The sequence below is a fragment of the Scyliorhinus torazame genome, chromosome 24 (genome assembly GCF_047496885.1).
Source record: "Scyliorhinus torazame isolate Kashiwa2021f chromosome 24, sScyTor2.1, whole genome shotgun sequence".
NCBI classification, from domain to species: domain Eukaryota; kingdom Metazoa; phylum Chordata; class Chondrichthyes; order Carcharhiniformes; family Scyliorhinidae; genus Scyliorhinus; species Scyliorhinus torazame.
This window is the reverse complement of record NC_092730.1, coordinates 41897563-41906015: the sequence shown is the minus strand read 5'-3', so window position 1 is coordinate 41906015 and position 8453 is coordinate 41897563. Positions and strand designations below refer to the sequence as shown.

The 8453-nt window shown below is 47.8% G+C and overlaps 2 non-coding genes across 2 annotated transcripts; both read right to left on the bottom strand.

The window, feature by feature from the left end:
• Window positions 1-1842: 1842 nt before the first annotated feature.
• Window positions 1843-1914, bottom strand: trnag-ucc (transfer RNA glycine (anticodon UCC)). Its single transcript has one exon. It is a non-coding gene; the product is annotated as a tRNA-Gly (tRNA).
• Window positions 1915-6997: 5083 nt separating this feature from the next.
• trnar-ucg (transfer RNA arginine (anticodon UCG)) lies at window positions 6998-7086 on the bottom strand. Its single transcript is given in 2 exon segments — window positions 6998-7033; window positions 7050-7086. It is a non-coding gene; the product is annotated as a tRNA-Arg (tRNA).
• Window positions 7087-8453: the final 1367 nt, after the last annotated feature.

The following is an 8453-nucleotide window of genomic DNA, read 5'->3' as shown; positions in this document are numbered from 1 at the left end:
AAATCTTGCGGTGGAGAATCGAGCTCTCCACCTATAATTACGAGATCTTGTATCGCCCCGGTAAACTCAACGAGCCTCCAGACGCCCTCTCCCGAGGTACATGTGCCAGCGCACATGAGGACCAACTCTGGGCCCTACACAACAGCCTTTGTCACCCGGAGGTCACCCGATTGTACCATCTGGTCAAAGCTCACAATCTGCCCTACTCCGTCGAGGAAGTAAGGACAGTGACCAGGGTCTGCCAGGTCTGTGCGGAGTGCAAGCCGCACTTCTACCGGCCAGACTGTGCACGCCTGGTGAAGGCTTCCCACTCATTTGAACGCCTCAGGGTGGATTTCAAAGGGCCCCTCCCCTCCACCGACCATAACACCATATTCTCAGTGTGATCGATGCGTACTCCAGATTCCCCTTCACCATCCCATGCCCCGATATGACGTCTGCCACCGTCATCAAGGCCCTCAGCACCATCTTCGCTGTTCGGTTTCCCTGCCTACATCCACAGTGACAGGGGATCCTCATTCATGAGCGATGAGCTGCGTCACGTCCTGCTCAGCAGGGGTATAGCCTCCGGTAGGATGACCAGCTACAACCCCCGGGGAAACGGGCAAGTAGAACAGGTGAATGGGACAGTTTGAGGGCCGTCCCGCTGGCCCTATGGTCCAGGAACCTCCCAGCCTCTCGCTGGCAGGAGGTCCTCTTTGACACTCTGCACTCCATCCGGTCACTATTGTGCACCACCACTTATAACACACCCCATGAACGTGTTTTTACCTTCCCCAGGAAGTCCACATCTGGTGTGTCGCACCCTACTTGGCTCGCTGCTCCAGGACTGGTCCTTCTCCGTAGGCACCTCCGACTCCACAAGGCGGACCCCTTGGTGGACAGGGTTCACCTGCTTCACGCCAACCCTCAATATGCCGACGTTGAGTTTCCCGACGGCCGCCAAGATACTGTCTCACTCAGGGACCTGGCACCGTCAAGTTCCACCCCAATACCCCCCCCCCCCACCAATGCGCCTCCCCGCCCCCCCCCCCCACCTCTCACCGCGCCGCCAATATTGACCCACCAGACCCCCTCACCTTTTCCGCACAAGAGGACGAAGAGGACTTCTGCACGCTCCCGGAGTTCCCCGATGACTGGCCAGCATCAGCACCGCCACCACCGCCATCGGTGCCACCTCCACCACCGCCAGCACCGACTTCGTCGCCACCATTACGCCGATCCCAACGAAGCACCAAAGCACCGGACCGGCTGAGCCTTTGACGGACTCCGGACCGTCAACATGGACTTTTCTTTCCCTACCACTGTACATAATTCCAATAATTGTATATACTTTCATGTCACCCCCGCCGGACTCATTTTTAACAGAGGGTGAATGTGGTGATCCACTGTAATAGGAGATGTAAGATAGGACCTGCACTACAGGTTCGCCGGTAGCTCCTGCCGACTGGCTCCGCCCAGTGAGAACTGGATAAATATGCATGCCCTCCAGTGCCCTGCCATTTCGCCAGCTGCAGCAGGAGGCCTCGCATCTGACTGTAATAAAGCCACAGTTGTCCACAACTTTAGTATTTGTGCAATTGATCGTGCATCAAAGATGAAGTAAAAATGCTGTTATTTTTAACTTTTGTTTGAAGGCTGGCGCGGGGGGCGGGGGGGGGGGGGTGGCGGGGGGGGGGGGGGCGGGGGGATAGTCAAACACTGTCCTCATTGAAACCACGTTAAAAAACGATAAGTACTTATTTCATTCCCCGCTGTATTTGCGTATAAATTCTGAGTGAGAAACTTTCTCTTCCTCAGTTTGAAACTCAGGAAGAGGCGCAAAAATTCCCAATTTATTATTGCGATGGCCGGGAATCGAATCCGGGTCAACTACTTGGAAGGCAGCTATGCTCACCACTATACCACCATCGCTCACTGACTATAGACGTGTCCTTTTGGTTCTTCAGATTAGTTTGATTAACTGTTTCGTATCAAGTACTTACTTTGCGTAAGTTATTTCACTCCAATTTAAAATGCTCCTGAATGAAAGTGTCCGTGTCGCACGGCTCCTGTTCAGCCAGGAGATGGCACCAGTCCACAATAAATGTACATTCTATGTGTCATTACATAGGACACTTACTCTGGCCTGAGACCTTAACTCGTACCTGTGTCCTGATGCTGTCATTTTCACCCTGTTTAAGTAATCATAGATTGCCTCCAGTGCAGAAGGAGGCCATTCGGCCCATGGAACCGGTACCGACCCTCGGAAAGAGCACCCGATTTCGGCCCAAACGCACCTAACCTTTCAAATACGTCAGGATGGCCGAGTTCAGGTCGCAGTCCCCTCTGGAGGTCAGGGCTCGAAACCCACTACTGAAAGTGACTTTTCCTCCGCGAGGCAACATCCAAACCTGGTACCCCTCCCTAACAGCACTGTGTGTGTACATACACCATATGGACGTCCAGCGGTTCCAGAATCCCCTCACCGCCCATTCTCACGGTCAATTAATGATAGATTGTAAATGTTTTGCCGAATCAGCGACAATCAAAGCCAGATAAACCTTCAATAACCCTCAGAGCAGGAAAGGCAACTCATTGTCCTTTAGCCCAAAAGCAAAATACTGCGGATGCTGCAAATCTGAAACAAAGACAGAAAATGCTGGAAATATTCAGCTGATCCGGCAGCTTCTGTGGAGAGAGGAACAGGTCGTTCCAACGAAAGGTCAGGATCTGAAATGGTAACTATTTCTCTTTTCACAGATACTACAGATCCGTACAGTATTTCCAGCATTCCCTTGTGATTAGCTGAACATCCTCAGACTCTGTAGCTTAATCCGTTAAAGTGTCTGTTCCCTAAAGAAAAATCTGGACTCAAGTCCCAGCCCAGCCTTATTCCGTTTGACCACCTGTGCGATTGAGAACTTCCTCCACAACAGGGGGAAATGTGTTGGATTTCTAGTCGGAAAATATGCCTTTTGCAGGGTTAAATTCAGTAGAATATCTACAGAGATTGTAACGCAAGTACTGATTTCAGCTGCCATCATCCAGTTGTTAAATCTTTCCACTAGAAACCCACTGGATTTTCCCCTTTGACTTGAGTCCTGCTCCCAGAGGATCAGTTCAGTATTTTCAATAATATAATATTTTGAATGCTCTGTGTCCAGAGAATTGTGACGCTGAAATTGCTCACACTTCTCTCCATTGTTATCTACCCTGCAGGTATTGACTGCACCGTCTAATGGAGACATGCTCACAGGGCTGTGAGAGAGGCTTTCTTTCAGGCGTGAGGCCTCTTTTGGTTCATCAACAGCAACCGGATGCTGCAGAGAAACTCGGAATACCGAGCACCTCTTCCCAGGATGAACTTAATCAGGGACAAGATGTTGTTTGAAGAGCGAATCAAAGGTCTGAAGAATTGGTCTGAGATTCCTGGCGTTTTGTGAAGAGAACAAGGTGGTGGAGCAATGTGACACTAGCAGGATACGAGTTTGGGATATTATCCAGTCTGTGCTGGGAGAGCTGCGGGAAGGACGTTGTCTTGTCTGCCCACCCAAGCTGAATGTTGGGATTGAGCTGGTGATCAGATTCCGAGAGGGGGGTGAAATCCTTTCACTGAGTTTCAAGCTCACAGTCCGGTTGAGTGTCTTGAGTTACAGGAAGATACAGACGGGATGGTCAAATGGGCAGAAAAGTGGCTGATGGAATTTAACGCTGAAAACTTAGATGTGATCATTTGGTAGGGGGTTTTCGCAATAACTTCATTGCAGTGTTAATATAATCCTATTTGTGACAATAAAGAATATAATATTATTATTATAGGATTAATGTGAATGGCCTGACACTGGGAAGTCCTGAGGAACAAACGGACCTTGGAGTGTTTGTCCAGAGATCTCTGAAGGCAGACGGGCAGGTTAATAGGGTGGTGGAAAAGACATTTGAGATATTTGTCTTTATCAATCGGGGCATGGATTACAAAAGCAGAGAGGTCATGGTGGAGTTGTATAGAATGTTGGTGAGGCCACAGCTGGAGTACCGTGTGCAATTCTGGTCACCACATTATAGGAAATATGTGACTGCACTGGATGGGGTGCAGAGGTGATTCAGCAGGATGTTGCTTGGGATGGAACAGTTAGGATATGAAGAGAGGTTGGATAGGCTTGTTTTCTCTCTCACGCAGGGACAGAGATGACTGAGGGGTGAACTGATCGAGGTCTACAAGATTATGATAGGTATAGACAGGGCGGATAGGGAGCACCTGTTCCCCTCAGTCACAAGGGGACACTGTATTATTCTGTGATTCTGTTACTGATCAGATCTTGGAGGTATCACTGCTGTATTCCCAGGAGGCGGTGGTCTGATTCGGAGAGCAAAAGCTTCCATCGAGGACGGGGTTCTCAATAAGAACAAACTGGAGGTGTGGGATGTTAGAATCTGCTCAGCACTGATTCATTTTTATTCATTGTTGTGTCCGAGAATAAACACGTGGATTGTAGCTGTCCATTAAAAGCAAAAATAGAATTCGGAAATTTCTGGCCAGTAACTTCACCATGTCCACGTTACATCACTCAGCATCCTCAGCTGCATCACATCTGGTCCACGTTTCCTCAGCAGAGAGCAGTTTCACAGCAGAGAGTACATTTCCACTGGAGAGATTGCAGTTTCTCAGCAGAGCGCACAGTTCACGGCAGAGAACACAGTCCCACAGCAGAGAACACAGTCCCACAGCAGAGAGCACAGTCCCACAGCAGAGAGCACAGTTTCACAGCAGAGAACACAGTAACACAGCAGAGAACACATTTCCACAGGAGAGGTCTCTCTCTGATACAGTCTGTGAGTTATCCCTCAATGCTCTCACCTTCTGACCTATTGCTCACGTGCCCACTCCAATGGTGTTGAAGTGTTTCCCATCAGTCCGTTCAGAACAATCCTTCAGCTGATATGTTGGAAATGTAATTTGCTGACAGAGACTATATTTCCAACATTTCACAACTGGCTGCACATCTGGACCAATGGACAAATACAACCTTCTTCCGTTAGTTGTTGCAGATGTTAAAGGTCCATGAGGTGGTTTGGTGAAGTCAGGTCATTTGGCGAGTTGGCCGAGAGGTGACGGTGATGCGCTGCTAATCCATTGTGCTTTGCATCTGCGGGTTTGTATCCATCCTCCTCGATGATCAATTTCCTGCGTCTCCGCGTTGGGCCACTTATTGAGGGTGACCTGATGATTCATTCAGTGTATCCGGAACTAGGATGGAGTTTAGATTCGGAGTTCAACAGGCCTGAGGAGTGAATCTTCTTGCACCAATCTCTATACCGATATTCCTAATCCTCTGTCTGATAATCGATTTAAATCACGACACCAGCTTTGGGCAGGAGTTTGGCACCATGAAAATTTGCGGCTTCAGAAGCTCCAAAACAGACGCCAGCTTCATCTGGGGCACTGCTGGCAGATTTTGTCTTTCCGGAACCGGCCGCCCAGCCGTGAAAACAAGTCCATCAGGTGACCTCATTACACTGTAAGACGGAGGAGCAGAAGTGGCCCATTCGGCCCATCCTGTCTGCTCCACCATTCAAAGAGGTTATGATTGACCTGATATAATCTTCAAACCCACTTTCCCGCCTTATCCCCATAATCCTTGATTCCCTTACTGATTTAATCTTGCACATATTAACTTCCCCAGCCTCGACAAGTATTCGCTTAGAAACAATGTTTCCACAGATACACTATACTCTGAGAGAACAAATTACTCATCATTTCTGATTTAATTGGGCGGCCCCTTACTCTGAGATCATTCCCTCTGGTCCTAGACTCTCCCACATGGAGAAACAACCTCTCAGCATCCACCCTTTCAACGCCTCTGAAAATCTATTGAATCAGTGAATTTGAATGGTGAGATTTATTCCCTGTCCCAAAGAGTATTTCAGGCCTCTGGATTCCCAATCCAGTGAGATAATCTTTCATCCCTCTGAACAAAAAACAGTTGATTCAGCTCATTATTAAACATCTTGGGCCAGTGGGCCGATGAATGGCAGATGGAGTTTAATTTGGATAAATGTGAGGTGATGTATTTTGGTAGCTCAAATCAGGGATTGACCTAATCAGTTACTAGTAGCGAGTTGGGGAGAATTACAGAACAAACAGATCTAGGAGTACAGGTTCACAGCTCCTTGAAGGTAGTGTCGCAGGTGGATAGGGTGGTGAAGAAGGCATTCGGAATGCGAGGTTTTAAGCTCAAAATGTTGAATACAAGAGTTGGGACGTCTTGTTCAAGTTGCACAAGACATTGGTAAGACCACACATGGAATATTGTGTTCAGTTCTGGTCACCCTATTTTCCGAAGGATATTGTTAAACTAGAAAGAGTGCAGAAGTGGCTTACAAGGATGCTACCAGGACTTGATGGTCTGAGTGAAAGGTAGAGGCTGGATAGGCTGGCACTTTTTTTCCTGGAGCGTAGGAGGCTTATGGATGATGTCATAGAGGTCTATGAAATAATGAGGAGCATAAATAAGGTACTGAGGAGCATCTGGAACGGGCTGCCAGAGGCAGTGGTGGAGGCGGTTATCATTTTGTCTTTTAAAAATCAGTTAGACAGTTACATGGGCAGGGTGGGTATAGAGGGATATGGGCCAAATGCGGACAAGTGGGTCTAGCTTAGTGAAAGAAACTGGGCGGCATTGACAAGCTGGGCCGAAGGGCTTTTTCCATGCTGCCAACTTCTATGACTCTATGACTCTGTCTGTCTTCCTGACGACATTAGAATTTCCTCCACAGAATTGTATTGAACCGATTGATACATAATATATTATTCTATACTTGATCCAAGTCAAACAGATACTGCGGATTCATCAGGGGATAAACAAAATGCTAGGATGAGAGCGAATTGAATGAAAACAATGTTAGAAGGAATTATATTCCATAAAAAGCCCTGCAATGCTTGGATGGAAAGGTGGAACTATGAGCTGAGGAGGGAAAAATCGGCTGTCAGCAAGTTCCACCGGATTTCTGTATAAAACGACCGCGACAGGACTCGAACCTGCAATCTTCTGATATCATCATTCGATTCATCGAAGTCAGACGCCTTATCCATTAGGCCACGCGGCCACCGCCAGTGACGTGCGAGCCAATGTTTATCCCATGTGAATAAATACTGTGATCATATCTGTTTCCATAGAAACCAGTAAAATGCAGAAGGAGGCTATTCGGCCCATCGTGTCTGCACTGACACTCCAATCCTGCACCCCACTCATGAGAGGGGAGGGACGGATTTCAGGGGTTGGAATGGGGGCCAGAGTTGCTCCATCGGACCCAATATTCCAGTAGAGGGCAGGTGTGTGAGCTTTCGGAGGGTCAGTACATACTCGTTGTGCCGAATGGTCTTCATTTGCACAATAGGGATTCTCTGATTCTATGACAGCAGCGGGTTTAGGTGGCGAAGCCCTTGTGCCATACTGCCCACTCCTGACACCATGGAGAAATTCTGATCTCTCAAAGACTGGCGACCAAGGACGTGTAACAAAAAATAATTTATTTACTGTTTGATTCGCTGCTCCAGGCTTGTGCTCTGAGCGCGATCCGGGGAGAACACCTGATCATTTTAGATGCGTGACACGTAGTCACGTGACCATTCGGTCTGCACAGGCCTCCTTCTGTGCTGCCAGTTTCTGTGATTGAATTGCTTTAATTTGGAGCTGGACTGGGAAGTTCGGTGCTGTTCCATGTAAAGCAAAAATGAACTTCTAGGATATTTCCAATGTAACTGATTTTCTTCCGCAAACAATTGAATCAGTGAAATTGTGCGTTTCGGGAACTTGGATTTTCGAGTCTCTCAAGGCTTCTCTCCAAATCCAATGGTCATTTGTGAGGTAGATTAAACCGCTCCTCACTAAAAAACCGGGGCACCGTTCATCGCAGGAATGCAAGAACTTCCTGCAGTGATTCCTGGCCGGTTTTATAATGTTTTGTATGTTTTATAATGTTTAATGAATGACCTATTGAACCGAGCTGCGATGGTCGAGTGGTTAAGGTGTTGGACTTCCCCAGCAGGTTCGAGCCCTGCTCCCAGCGACTGTGACCGAAGAATTAATCGGAATTTTAGTAAACGGTTTGACACAAGGTTCGCTGCTCAGCAAATTATAATCTCCTCAGGAAGAGGGATACTAATATTTCTGACAGCAGCCCGGCTAGCTCAGTCGGTAGAGCATCGGACATTTAATCCCACGGTCGTGGATTCAAGCCCTATATTGTTTCATATTGGGTTCAAGCCCCATATTGGGCGCTTCCATCTCAGAATGTTGAGCTGACCGAACTGTTTTGATAACAGGAATACAAGGTTCTGTCCCTGGACTGGAAATCCAGAGGCCTGAACTAATCTTTCATGACAAGATTTGATAAATCTGGAATTGAAATTTCGTCTCAGTAATGGCGGATCACATTTCCACAACTGGGAACATATTTACACAACAGGGAAT